At 37.0% G+C, this 13,078-nt stretch overlaps 1 long non-coding RNA gene across 1 annotated transcript; it reads right to left on the reverse strand.

Moving 5' to 3' along the window:
* Positions 1–2,354: 2,354 nt before the first annotated feature.
* On the reverse strand, positions 2,355–12,692 carry LOC113877540. Its single transcript, XR_003506767.1, has 3 exons — positions 12,559–12,692; positions 5,274–5,445; positions 2,355–2,474 (listed from the first exon to the last, which is right to left on the reverse strand). It is a non-coding gene; the product is annotated as an uncharacterized LOC113877540 (long non-coding RNA).
* Between the last annotated feature and the right edge of the window lie 386 nt (positions 12,693–13,078).

Raw genomic sequence — 13,078 nt, forward strand, 5'->3', positions numbered from 1 at the left:
TTTTTCTGGGATTTCCCAGTTATTCTTTAAAATTGTAATGCTTGTGTTCACATCTTTATTACTCACAAGAAAAGAATTAGGGGCAGGGTTTTCACCATAATAAAGCTTCCTGTTCCTCAACATAGCAGCAGTACGTCTCACTGACTCAGAGACTGCTGGGCATCTTATCCTAATACCTTTTATTCACAATGAATTCTTTCTCCATCTCAGAAACAGTTCCCAAAACCAGGCATAATATATTCATAGTATCTGTTTCCATTTCCTTTTGAAAACTGAGTTTTCTCTGCCTCATTAACCAAGGCAATATCACTCATGTGGGTAGCAGACTCTTGAGTGTGGGCTTAGAAGCTGGAATATAGATAGAAGGAAGTTCTGTCTTAAGAGAAATCAGGGAAGACTTTTGATACCTAGAGCCATAGGAAAGAGATGAATATTGTCACATGAGGTGGTGGGGGGGTGGATAGGGAGTGGTAACCACCCATGCCAATAGAGCTTTTTATTTTCCTGACTCAGGAGCTGAGGGAGAAGTTATGAGAGGAGAAGGTGATTTTTATAGAGATTCATGAGAGACAAAAAGAGAAGAGACTCCCCTGGTGGCTCAGACGGTATAGAATCTGCCTACAATGCCGGAGACCCGGGTTCAATCCCTGGGTCGGGAAGATCTCCTGGAGAAGGAAATGGCAACCCACTCCAGTATTCTTGGACAGAGGAGCCTGGTAGGCTACAATCCATTGGGTTGCAATGAGTCGGACATGACTGAGTGACTTCATTTTCACTTTCTTTCATGAGAGACAAAAAGAGAAAAGAGAAGGCTTAGTGCTCAAAATATGTTTTGTGTGTGAATACATTATTATGTGCACGTGGATGGGAGTGGGGAGGTATAGCTACGTATGTAGTAACTGGAGGCTGGTTAATGATCCCACTCCAGAGAAGCTAAGCCCAACTGTATTTTTTCTGAGAACAGTACTTGCCCCAAGTCCTAGCCCATTCCACTCCACCCCATTATCCAGCTCCTCATGCTTCCCCTCTGGGTACAAGGACTAGGTAGCCCTGGTTTCAGTTCCCTAACCCTGGTCCATTTGGCTAATTAAGTGTAATTCTAGGAGGCTCTGGGTAAAGATCACCAACCGTAACTTATAAGACAGAACATAAGAGTCCAAAAGACACTAAATAGACCAGCAATAACAGACGTGAAGAAGGAACTCACTTTCAAACGAACTATTCATCTTAAACTATGCTGTGAACTGCTTTTTCCAGGATTCCAACAAGAAGAAGACATTAAAGGAGAAAAATGGAAACCAAAGCACCAGGTGAGAAGTGCTTTCCCTCTATTTAAAATTGTACATAGAGAAATGAGTTTATAGGAAGATGAAAGTGATTTGTGTCTTTTTTTTTTTTTTCACTTTAATACATAAATAGTATTAACTTTGAAACTGCTTGATGATTTTACAGGAAAGTTATTTTTTAATTTTCCCACTCCAGCTGTTTGAGGAGGTGGATATTAGGGATTTAGATGCTGAGAGGAAAGATTTTTAGAAATTTACCATACTTCTGTGAAAAGCAGTCTTTTCACTTGATCTCATTGTAGATAAACATATGCATGGCATACTTAAGTAACAGGACATAAAGACTGAGAAATGTTAGTAACACCCCCAAAAGAAGAGCTAACTAAATTTTCTTGCAAGTCAGCAGGTAACTTTTAAGACCCTGTATATAAATCCTGCAACAGGACAGCAGGCAGATATGGTTAAGTAAAATTTTATGCACTGACCGGAGATTGAATAGAATTGTCACACAAGGAAGTTCAAAAATCAAGATTACATTTTAATGAATTTTCATTGCAAGTGGTTATTGAGTAACATTTTTGGCAGGAAATGCTCCTTTTAGTTTCAGAATTCAGGGAATGAAATACTCCAAATGCTGGTGAAGGTTTTATCATCAAATTTCATGGGCTTTCCACTCCATTCCTGTTATCCAGCTCCTCATGCTTCCCCTCTGGGTACAAGGATCAGGTCACTTTTCACTTTTTCTCTCAAATGCACTTGGCTCAAAATCAATGACAAATAAATGCCAGCCTGTAGTCTCTTCACCTATATAAGGTTAGATGAAGAGGACATTATCTTTGGGTCTGCATGTTAACCATGTAGCTATCCAAATTGTTGGTAACTAACAGTTTAAGTTTAATGTATTTGAAATGGTGACTTAGTAAACAGAAAATGAAAGAAATGTAATAAGCACTCCTTCTGAAGTGAGCCCAAGTAACTCAAACTGGGCGCCAGAAACCTATTAGAAGCAAATGAATTCTTTGCACATTAGTTAGTTGGTTTTGTATTATTACTTGCAACTCACTTGCCTTTTAAGTTTGATTTGTTCTTAGGCTCTTCTTGGTCGTTAAGAAGTTCTTCATTTTTTTGTGTAGTCAAATCTGTTGGGATTTTTGGTGGGTTTGCTTATCATTACAAACTGAGATATACCTGAAACACATGAATGATGTAATAAGTACTCAAGACCTGTTGTTTTCTGGTCATTGAAAAATAATTTTACTAAAGATATTTAACTCAAATCCATCTAAAGTCAGTTTGATTAATAGTAAAGGCAATAACTAATGTTCTATAAGGAACAGCAGAATTAAACAATATCATGATAACTTCTTGTTAAGGATTTTTTCATGGGGGAAGTATCATTTGAATTTAGCTAAATGGTTTAATCAAAAGTTGAATGTGGGGTGACATGCTGAGGACAAAAAGTGTGATAGGTAAAGAAATCATTATGTTCAGGTTTCTTCTTCTTAACTTACTGCTGCTTCTAAAATGCAAAATGGAGAAGATTGTCACCAAATAATTCAGAATCTAGTGACCAGTATGTAAAAAAATAATAATGAAGGGGAGTGTTAAGCACAATTATAGGGTGTTACGGAATGAATGATAGTTAGCTTGTTACACTTGCATGTTTCTCTTTTGACTTCTTTTGGTATTTTCTGTCTTTCCTTGAGGGCAGGGACTACATCACCCATAATAACTAAAATATCTATGGTTATTTATAACTGGCGTTGTATCTATATGTTCTCTTTTGATATTCACAATGCCCTGTGAGTCAGGTACCAATAAGCCCATTTTTTCAGATGAAAATCCTAAGCAGGAAGGTAAATGCTACAAGACTACACTTCTTGAAAGTAACCCAGGTAGGACATCATCACAGTCTTTTGTTGACTGATGAAATACTGTGTATGCAACAAATGCGTTATCTATATTTAAATATTCTACAATGTTGTGTACATAGTTCCAGGCTAATACAGTTTTGAAATTATGTGTTCATAATTTGAACATGAAAAATCAAGAGAAGTAGATGAAAACAGAGAACATATCCTGAGGTAAATAAAATACATGAAGATTTTCTTTTTCAACCTTCACATTTCAGTAAAACAGAAATACATGGAAGTGTATAAATGTAAGGATATAATTTGATTCATTTTCATAGTGATCACACCAATATATCCAGCACAGATCAAGAACAGAACATTAACAGCATCCCAAAGCCTTACTCCTGCCCACTCCCTTTCATTGTCCTCTCCTAAGAGTGCCACCATCTTAACTGCTTACACCGTGGATTCATTTTATCTGTCATTAACTCTCTCTTACCAAACATGATATTGTCCACCTTCCATGTTAGTTATTCTGGTGCAGGTGTTGTTCAGGGTTTGGTTTGCATTTTTTTGATGAGTAAAGAAGCCAGACATCTTAAATATTTACCAGCCATTTAGACATTCTCTCTTGTGATGAGCATACTCAAATATTTTGCATAATAATAATTATTTTTTTGGCCAAGTCCACATGGAATCTTAGTTCCCCAACCAGGAATCAAGCACATGCCTCCTACAGTGGGAATGCAGAGTCTTAACTACTGGATTGCCACAGAAGTCCTTCAACTTTCTATTGAGTTGCTTGACTTTGTCTTACTGATTTGTAGAAGTATACATACATTAGAATACAAGTTTTTTTGTTTTATATATAGTAAATATCTTCTTTCACTCTGTGGGTTGCCTTTTTACTTCTGAAAATGTATTTTTTAAGTGGGTCAATTTTCATTTCTTTATCATTTTATATTCTTATGAATGGAATAAGACATCAGATAATGATGTGTGTCCTGTCTAAGAAATCACTGGCTACTCTAGCCAAATAAATGCTTCACAACACTTTATTTTTAAAGCTCTGTTTTATCTTTCACATATATTTAATGCATTTGGAATAGATTTTTTGCCTCTGGTCTACAATGGAGGTTCATATATAAGTTTTCCAAAGAGTTGTCCAATTTACACATCATTTATTGGAAAGATCATCTTTTCCCCAATTCTATGTACTCTCTGTTTCATTTGTCATAAATATCAGATACTATGGGTTTCCCTGGTGGTTCAATGGTAAAGAATCCACCTGACAATACAGGAGATGCGTGTGTAATCTCTGAGTTGGAAAGATTCCCTGGAGACGGAAATGGCAACCCATTCCAGGATTCTTGCCTGGGAAATACCATGGACAAAGGAGCCTGGTGGGCTATAGAACATGGGCTTGCAAAGAGCCAGACATGATTTAGCGACTAAACAACAACAATTAGATGACTATATATGTCTGGGTCTATTTCTTACTTATTTCATCATATTTATCTATTTGCTTATCCTTAAATCAGTATCACATTGTATTACTTAGTTTATATCTGGATAGCAAGTCTTCAGTTTATTACTTTGACATTTTTAGAGTCAACTTGTCATTTTCCAGAATTAAAAATTTTTTTAAACTGCTTTAAGTTATATCAGATTTGTATAAAGTCTAAAAAGTAGCTTGGAAAGTATTGGCATCTTTATGCTTTTTCCTATTTATAATCTAATATATCTTTCCACTTTAATTTTTCAAATATGTTTTGTAGATTTCAGTGAAGAAGTTTTATGTATCTTTATGTATCTGTCTATTCCTATGGATTTTTTTTTAAATTTATGGAGGGTATTGCAAACAGTACTTTCAAGTTTATATTTTACATTTAATTATTGAAGATATATATATATATATGTGTGTGTGTGTGTGTGTGTGTGTGTGTGTGTGTGTGTATATATGTACACCCCTTACCAGGTTTGCTCTATTAACATCTTGCATTAGTATGGTACATTTGTAATAATTATTAAATCAAATTTGATACATGGTTCATAACTGAAATCTACAGTTTATTCAGATTTCCTTAGTTTTTATTTAAAGTCTTTTTCTGCTTAAGTATCCCATCCAACATACATTACATTTTTTTTTGTTTCTTCTTAGGCTTCTATCACCTGGCAGCTTCTCAGAATTTACTTGTTTCTGATGGTCTTGATTATCTTGAGGTGTGTTGGTCGAGTATTTCATAGAATTACCCTCAATCAAAATTTGTCTGATGTTTTTCTCATTATTAGATGGGTTATGAATTCTGGGGAGGAAGATCACAAAGGTAAAATGTCATTTTAATTATATCATGTTAAATATATATAGTATCTGTCACCCCCTTCTCCTCCTGCCCTCAATCTTTCCCAGCATCAGGGTCTTTTCCAATGAGTCTGCTCTTCACATCAGGTGGCCAAAGTATTGGAGCTTCAGCTTTAGCATCAGTCCTTCCAATGAATATTTAGGGTTGATTTCCTTTAGGATTGACTGGTTTGACCTCCTTCCTATCCAAAGGACCCTCAAGGGTCCTTCAGCACCGCAGCTTGAAAGCATCAGTTCTTTGATGCTCAGCCTGCTTTATGGTCCAACTCTCACATCTCTACATGACTACTGGAAAAACCATAGCTTTGACTATGTGGACCTTTGTGAACAAAGTGATGTCTCTGCTTTTTAAAACACTGTCTAAGTTTTTGAAAAGTTTATCCATGTCCTTTTGTGGTTTAGTAGCTCAATTCTTTTTATGGCTGAAAAATATTGTAGTATAAATGTCATTTTTTTAAACATTTACCTACCAAAGGCGTCTTGGTTGTTTTCAATTTTTTGTGATTACAAGTAAGGAGATTATAAACATTTTCATGCATATTTCTGTGTGGATATGTGTTTTAGAAGAAGTTGGGTGAATACCTAGAAACACAAGTGTTGGATTATATGGTAAGCATATCTTTAGTTTTGTAAGAAACTGTCATGCAAAGTAACTACACCATTTTACATTATCATTAGCAATGAATGAGGGCTCCTGTTTTTGGCCACATTCTCACCAGCATTTAGTACTGTAATTTTTTTAAACCACTCCAATAATTCTGTAGTAGAATTTCACTATTGTTTTAATTTTCAGTTTCCAGATTACAAGAGATTTTGTGCATTTTTTCCTGTGCTCATTTACCATTTGTATCAATATATCTTCTTCAATGAGGTGTCTGTTTAGACTTTAGCCTAATTTTTAATTAAGTTGTCTGTTTTCTCATTAAAAAAAAAATGTTTTGGATACAAGTCTTCTTTGGTCTAAATGTTCATGACCCCCTCCAAATTCATATATTAAAATCCTAACTCCCAAAAGTTATGGTATGAGCAGACGGGGACTTTGGGAGGTGTTCAGATCATGAGGGTAGAGCTCTGATGCATGGGATTAGCACACTAAAGAAAGATCCACAAAGAGTTTGGCCCCATCACCATAAGAAAATACAATGAGAAGTCAACAAACCACAAAAGGCCCTCACCCAATCATGCTGGCACCCTAATCTTGCACTTCCACTTTCAGAACTGTGAGAAATATATTTCAGTTGTTTATAAGCCACCCAGTATGTGGTATTTTGTTAAAGCAGCCTGAAAGAACTAAGAAAAAAGTCCTACCTTACATACATATTTTACAAATATGTTCTTCCAATCTGTGGCTTGTCCTTATAGTCTTTAAAAATTGTCTTTCACAAAACAAAAGTTTTTAATTTTAATGATGTCCAACTCTTCCATTTTTTTTTTCATTCATGGATCATACTTTTTGTATTGTATCTAATGGCTCATCACCAATCCCAAGATTACCTAGATTTCCTCTTATTTTTTCTAGAAGTTTTACAGCTCTGCATTTTTTTACTGATCTGTAAATCCATTTGAGTCAATTTTGTGAAAGTTAGATGTCTGTTAATTTTTTTAGCATATTGATGTTTTGAAAGGTTAATAACAACCCCCTTACTCCCAAATTTATATCTACCTGGAACCTTAGACATGATCTTACTTAGAAATAGGGTCTTTGCAATAAGAATCTCAGGATGAAATCATCCTGGGTTAGGGTTAAGGATACCAGAAACTGATGTCCTTAAAGAATAGAATAGGACAAACAGAGACAGAGTAGAACAGCATATGAAGATGGAGGCAGATGTTACAGTGATGCATCTACAAATCAAGGAATGCCAAGATTTACTGGAAACCATTAGAAGCTTGGAGAGAAGGAACCAACACTGCTGTCACCTTGACTTAGGAGAAACTTGTATACAGGTCAAGAAATAACAGAGTGAGACATGAAAAAACAGACTGATTCAAAATTGGGAAAAGAGTATGACAAGGGTGTATACTGTACACCCTGCTTATTTAACTTATATGCAGAGTACGTCATGTGAAATGCTAGCTTGGATGAATCACAACCTAGAATCAAGACTGCTGGGAGAAATATCAACAACCTAAGATATGCTGATGATACCACTCTAATGGTAGCAAGTGAAGAGGAACTAAAGAGCCTTTTAATGAGGGTAAAAGAGGAGAGTGAAAAAGCTGGCTTAAGACTCAATGTTCAACAAACTAAAATCATGGCATCTGGTTCCATCACTTCACAGCAGATTCAGTTCAGTTCAGTCACTCAATAGTGTCCGACTCTTTGCGACCCCATGGACTGTAGCACGCCAGGTCTCCCTGTCTAGCACCAACTCCCAGAGTTTACTCAAACTCATGTCCATTGAGTCAGTGATGCCATCCAACCATCTCATCCTCTGTTGTCCCCTTCTCCTCCGGCCTTCAATCTTTCCCAACATCAGGGTTGTTTCAAATGAGTAGGGGAGAAAGTGGAAGCAGTGATAGATTTTCTTTTCTTGGGCTCCAAAATCACTGTAGATGGTGACTTCAGCCATGAAGTTAAAAGACACTTGCTCCTCAGAGGGAAAGCTACAACAAACCTAGACAGCATACTAAAAGGAGAGACAACACTTTGCTAACAAGGGTCTGTACAGTCAAAGCTATGGTTTATCCAGTAGTCATGTATGGCTGTGAGAGTTGGCCCATAAAGAAGGTTGAGCACTTAAGAATTGATGCTTTTGAGCTGTGGTGTTGGAGAAGACTCTTGAGAGTTGCTTGAACTGTGAAGAGATCAAATCAGTCAATTCTAAAGGAAATCAACTTCAAATGTTCTTTGGAAGGACTGATATTGAAGCTGAAGCTCCAATACTTTGGTCACCTGACCCAAAGAGCCGACTATTGAAAAAGATCCTGATGCTGGGAAAGATTGGAGGCAGAAGAAGGGGCAAACAGAGAATGAGATGGTTAGATAGTGTCACTGACTCAATGGACAGGAATTTGAGCAAACTATGGGAAACAATGGAGAACACAGAAGCCTGTTGTCCCACAGTCCATGGGGTCACAGAGAGTTGGACATGACTTAGCAACTGAAAAATAACAATAACAACAACTTCTAGATGTAAAAATATTCTATTGTTTTAATCAATCAAGTGTGTAATAGTTTCTTATGGCATCCCTAGGAAAGTAATTAGACACCCAAGTATCACAACCACCTCATTTGTTATAAAGACTTTTTTCTTTTTTGAATTGTTTTTGCATGAAGCTAAAGGAAACTGGAATTAAGTCATTGTCCTTCCACCACATGAGCTAGGCCTCTGGTAAAGTCTTTTCCCCTGGACAGAAGGTCTTTTTATGGAAAATGCACTGGCCTTATCTTAAAATGGAGACTTTCCTCTTTTCTTGCAAAAGATTAGGAGGTGATTTTTTTGGCTCTTCATCATGAGAACCTGGTGGAATTTCTGCTGGTGAAACCTATGGAATATCATGATCTTCCCTAAGACTGAGGCCCTGAGTAGTTTGTCACCTATCTAGGTCACACCTAGCTTCCAGAAATTTATTGAAATTACCATTACTCATTTTAGTAGGTTAATTTATATTGTAACTTTTGAATTTGATAAATATTTGTTGATTAGGTATTATATAGCAGAAACTATTTATCAATGGTGAATAAGATAGGAGGGTTCATTTTCTAATGGGGAAAGACAGGGAAATAAAAAGATAATTATAAAACAGAGAGATAAGTGCTATGATAAGGGTAAGTCTAGGGTAGTATGAGGGCTTCCCCAGTGGCTCGGTGGTAAAGAATCTGCCTGCAATGCAGGAGATGTGGGTTCGACCTCAGGGTTGGGAAGATCCCCTGGAGGAGGTTATAGCAATCAACTCCAGTATTCTTGCCTGGAAAATCCCATGGATGGAGGAATCTGGCAGGCTCCAGTCCATAGCTTTGCAAAGAGTAGGACAGGACTGAAGTGACTGAGCAGGCACGTATAGGGTAATATGAAAGTACATTTCTCTTGATTCATACTGGGTTTTATTTTCATATTATCCATATAGGATAAAGCACAAAAAAAATGAGACAGCCTTATTGGGAGAAAATGTGACGATTTTCTGCAATTTAACAACTCCAGCAGATGTTGTCCAAACTACCTGGCAGAAGATCCAAGATTCTTTGCCACAAAATATTGGCACATATACTGTAAATATGGAGAAAAGATTCTTCCACCATACACAGATCGGCTGCACTGCAAGGCCATTTAACCCAATTCCTCATTCATGACTATCCAAGAGGTGACATTTGAAGATGAAGCCAGCTACAAATGTTTATTTAATGTGTTCCCACATGGAAGCCATGGAGGACAAATCTGCCTTACCATTATAAGTATATAAATGTTTCAGTTCAGTTCAATCACTCAGTCGTGTCTGACTCTTTGCGACCCCATGAATCGCAGCACGCCAGGCCTCCCTGTCCATCACCAACTCCTGGAGTTCACTCACACTCAAGTCCATCGAGTCAGTGATGCCATCCAGCCATCTCATCCTCTGTCATCCCCTTCTCCTCCTGCCCCCAATCCCTTCCACCATCAGGGTCCCTCCAATGAGTCAACTCTTCACGTGAGGTGGCCAAAGTACTGGAGTTTCAGCTTTAGCATCATTCCTTCCAAAGAAATCCCAGGGCTGATCTCCTTTAGAAGGGACTGGTTGGATCTCCTTGCAGTCTTCTCCAACATCACAGTTCAAAAGCATCAATTCTTTGGCACTCAGCTTTCTTCACAGTCCAACTCTCAGATCCATACATGACCACTGGAAAAACCATAGCCTTGACTAGACGGACCTTTGTTGGCAAAGTAATGTCTCTGCTTTTGAATATGCTATCTAGGTTGGTCATGACTTTCTTTTCAAGGAGTAAGCATCTTCTAATTTCATGGATGCAATCACCATCTGCAGTAATTTTGGAGCCCAGAAAAATAAAGTCTGACACTGTTTCCACTGTTTCCCCATCTATTTCCCATGAAGTGATGGGACCGGATGCCATGATCTTAGTTTTCTGAATGTTGAGCTTTAAGCCAACTTTTTCACTCTCCTCTTTCACTTTCACCAAGAGGCTTTTTAGTTCCTCTTCGCTTTCTGCCATAAGGGTGGTGTCATCTGCATATCTGAGGTTATTGATATTTCTCCCGGCAATCTTGATTCCAGCTTGTGCTTCTTTCAGCCCAGAGTTTCTCATGATGTACTCTGCATATAAGTTAAATATGCAGGGTGACAGTATACAGCCTTGACATATTCTTTTTCCTATTTGGAACCAGTCTGTTGTTCCATGTCCAGTTCTAACTTTTGCTTCCTGACCTGCATGTAGGTTTCTCAAGAGGCAGGTCAGGAGGTCTGGTATTCCCATCTCTTTCAGAATTTTCCACAGTTTCTTGTGATCCACACAGTCAAAGGCTTTGGCATAGTCAATAAGGTAGAAATAGATGTTTTTCTGTTTATGTGGGGTCAAAATTGTGGAGATTTGGTCTTTGATGGTTAAGACCCAGAGAAAGAATTTTAGAGAAGAAAAGACTAATAGAGCCATTCAGGCTAAGTCTTTTATTATATGGAAGAAAAAACAGAAGTTGATGATGATTACATAATTTGCCCATTTTTACACAGTGCAAGACCAGGCATAGCATTTAGGTCTTCTGCCCTCTCATCTAACTTTTTTTTTTGTACTAGATTGCACTGGCTTCAATCCATTGGATAAATCTCATGAGTGGCATGAGAGTTTTCACTGGGAAAGAGACAAAAAGAAAAAGAAATAGTAGAGAAGAAGAAAGGAGAAAGAAGATGCTAAGAGAATAAGAATTTCCCAATCTTCAAACTGACAAAACATTGAAGGAATAGTGATAGTGTCATAGTGTTACTTCATTATGTTACTATAAATTTAAAGTATTAGGGGTTTGTATAATGTAATTTTTTATAATGGAAGAAGAATGATTTTTAAAAATATTTTGCCCAAGTTATGAAACATAGGTAGAAGTCTCTCATAGAAAATGCTACTAAAAATTGTTCTTAAAAATTTCTATTTCATTTTGCACAAAAGTTGATCAAATATTAAATATGCTCCTTGAAAATGAGAATCTACTTAGCATCACAAATAAAGATAAAGATTGCAGAGGAAATTGAGCAATGAGCAAATGAAGATATTATTATTCCTGCATTATAGTGTCAAAACTTTAACATTTGACTATTAAAAATGCTAACAATAAAATTCTAACTAATTTTAAATTTAAGTATTCAGAATGTGATTTAAGGTTGACTGGAAGTGGAGATCCTGATTGTTCCTCTCAGATTGAAGGATAGTGGATATAGGAGATGGAATTGGGAGGTTTTGTAATATGTGAGGAGAGCTATTTGTGAGAGAGAGAGAGGGGGACATCTTTTCAACATTTTGTTTTCTATAAAAATTTTTGGAAAGTCCATCTTTAACACCATAGAAATCTAAGGTGACTTTTTAATATTTAATTTTGTTTATCTCTCTTTTTGCCTCAGCTGTATCTGAATTAAGAACTGAACTCCAGTCCAACCTTGACTCTGAAAATTTTATGAGATTTATTTACTCAGCTGTAGGAAACCTGCTCCTCAAATATCTCTTTTCTCATTACAAGTCTTGATCAATGCTCCAGAGGAATCCCTTGCTCTGAATCCCAAATGCACAGTTACTATCACTAAAATCTATAATGTTTCCTTGGAGATTGTGAGGTCCCTAAGACCAGCACCTGATCGTGCACATGGATCATCTTCTAAGGAATGAAGAGAAGATCATCCCTGTATTAGTTGAACAAGAAATATAAGTATAAGTAATAAACAACAAGGGGGATTATTACCTTTAAAAATCCACTCCCAGAAGTGTTTGCATAGTCATTAGTTTCTAAAAAATCTAAATCAGGATCATATACACATACATATGGTTAAAAGAATCAAATAATGAAGCTATGATCTACCCCAGCCCTGCTTCCAGGGGAAACTGCTCTTACGTGGCAAATTTTTAATTGATCTCTCTTACGTGTGTTCCACTGAACTTCTGCCACAGTTGGTGAAGATTAGGCTCCTTCAACTTTTGTTCCTCCCAGTATAGTTCCTTTCCTTTCAGTACAGTTCTTTTGCTGCTTACCTCTGCAACCTTTAGCAACATGGTTAAACCTGGTTTTTTTGTTTGTTTAATTTACCATAGAAACTCTTTCTTAGCTACACTTCTCTCCACCCACCTTTGTTTCAAGGTTTGTCAACTGTACCTTCTCTTTCAAAGCCATAGTTAAACAGAGCGTAATTTTCCTAAAGAATTAAAATAATGATTTAAATATATCTAAATATGTTTTTGTAAATTTATTCATTTTAATTGGAGGCTAATTGCTTTACAATATTGTAGCGGTTTTGCCATACATTGACACGAATCAGCCACAGGTGTACATGTGTTCCCCATCCTGAACCCCCCTCCCACCTCCCTCCCCATACCATCCCTCTGGGTCATCCCAGGGCACCAGCCCCAAGCATCCTGTATCATGCATCGAACCTGGACTGGCGAT

This window comes from Bos indicus x Bos taurus, chromosome 1, assembly GCF_003369695.1.
Source record: "Bos indicus x Bos taurus breed Angus x Brahman F1 hybrid chromosome 1, Bos_hybrid_MaternalHap_v2.0, whole genome shotgun sequence".
Taxonomy (NCBI): domain Eukaryota; kingdom Metazoa; phylum Chordata; class Mammalia; order Artiodactyla; family Bovidae; genus Bos; species Bos indicus x Bos taurus.